The sequence below is a fragment of the Prionailurus viverrinus genome, chromosome F1 (genome assembly GCF_022837055.1).
Source record: "Prionailurus viverrinus isolate Anna chromosome F1, UM_Priviv_1.0, whole genome shotgun sequence".
Taxonomy (NCBI): domain Eukaryota; kingdom Metazoa; phylum Chordata; class Mammalia; order Carnivora; family Felidae; genus Prionailurus; species Prionailurus viverrinus.
In genome coordinates, this window is record NC_062577.1 from 21,193,820 (window position 1) to 21,195,613 (window position 1,794).

Consider the following 1,794-nt stretch of genomic DNA (forward strand, 5'->3'; position numbering starts at 1 on the left):
GTACACAAGAGGCTGGGGCACCTTGCTCGCACGGGCTGGGAGCCTGAGCATTTTACCAGAATTAATCTGATAAAGCTACCTTCTCTATCTGCCTCCACTTCCCCTCTGCCCCAGGAAAGAAACCCATTCCAGGACCTGGATCCCAGGGGGAGTGGGGTGTGGGGCACAGAGTGGGACAGCCTAGGGCACCTGGAGAACCTGAGCCATTCCCTCCTTAATCATGGAAAAAAATAAAAGAGGCTTTTGTAACCACCGCCTCCCCCTCCCCCGAACCCCCGCGGCTGGGTTTGAATCAGGGAGCTGCGGATCAGTGCCAAGCCTCAGCTCAGAGCCTACTAGGTCCGCTGAACAACTCCGGGAACAGGAGTGCGGTGGCAGCTGCAGGGAAGCCAGCCCCAGTCAACCCGGCGAAGCCGGGATCCCAGCAGTTTCGGCTCTTGGGGCCTTGGCCGCAGCCCAGCTGGTAAAGGAGATCCAGGAGGTCCTAGTGGACCCTCGCAGTGTGGCGGTTGCTTTGTGGGAAAGGGTGGCTTTATCAAGTGCTTTGAAATCTAGGTCTCAGACACCAAGAAGGTATTTGCAGGCAAGATCTTGCCGAAGTCGCTGCTGCTGAAGCCACTCCAGAAGGAGAAGACGCCCACAGATATTGGCATTCACCACAGCCTCGTCCACCAACACGTCATGGGCTCCATGGCTTTTTTGACTACAACAACTTGTGTTGGAGCTCTGCTGCTGGAGATCTCGGGGGAGGAAAGCACCGAGTGAGCCCGCGGCCCGCTACTACCTGTGGCAGATGGTCCCTGGCTGCCACCACCTGTACCGAAACTGGGTTAATCACTGGGACCTCAAGCTGGGCTAACTCCTACTCAGTGAGGATCTGGGGGCGAAAATAGGGGATTCTCACTGGCAACCAAAGCCGAGTATGACAGGGATAGAAGGAAAACCCTGCGGTGCTGAGCCAGAGGGCACAGTTTGGAAATGGACACGTGGTCTATTGGCTGAGTCGTGTATACCTTGTCAGCGGGCAAACCACCTTTTGAGACTCTTGCCTAACAGAGACCTCACAAGAATGAATACACTATTCCCACGCACATCGACCCCATGGTCACCTCCCTTGTTCACAAGATGCTTTGGACAGATCCCACTGCCCGTCAGGCCCCTCAAGAGCTGCTCCATGATGACTTTTTTTTTTTTTTTTAATGTTTATTTAGTTTGGAGAGAGAGAGACAGAGAGAGACAGAGAGAGAGAGAGAGAGAGAAGGGGAGGGGCAGAGAGAGAGGGAGACACAGAATCCAAAGCAGGCTCCAGGCTCTGAGCTGTCAGCACAGAGCCTGACGTGGGGCTTGAACTCACAAACCTGGAGATCATGACCTGAGCCGAAGTCGGATGCTTAACCAACTGAGCCACCCAGGCGCCCCTCCATGCCTACTTCTTTACTTCCTGCTACATCCCCACCCTTGTCCACACCTGCCTCCCCATTCCACTGAGGTTTTCAGTTGTTCCCAGCAGCCTGGACCTGAGCAACGGGAAGCCTCTCATAATCCTCAGGGAAGGCGATGAAAACCCCAAGCCCCACCCCCCCCCGGGAAAGAGGGACTCGTGGTCCGGGGTACCTGTGAGGTGGTAGTCTGCCACCCTGGTGACATGTGTGAACAGCACGACGGCCAAGTGGTTACAAGCCAGGCCGCTGGGTCAGATGCCCTGATCCTGGCACTAGCACTTCCTTGCTGTGTGACCTTGAGCAAGTCACTCAATCTCTCTGAGGCACAGTTTTCCTCGCTGTAAAGTGAAAA

At 55.4% G+C, this 1,794-nt stretch overlaps 1 pseudogene; it reads left to right on the forward strand.

Annotated features, from left to right (window-relative positions):
* The first annotated feature begins 220 nt into the window (after positions 1-220).
* Positions 221-1,200, forward strand: LOC125155042 (serine/threonine-protein kinase PLK1-like; annotated as a pseudogene).
* The last annotated feature ends 594 nt before the right edge of the window (positions 1,201-1,794 follow it).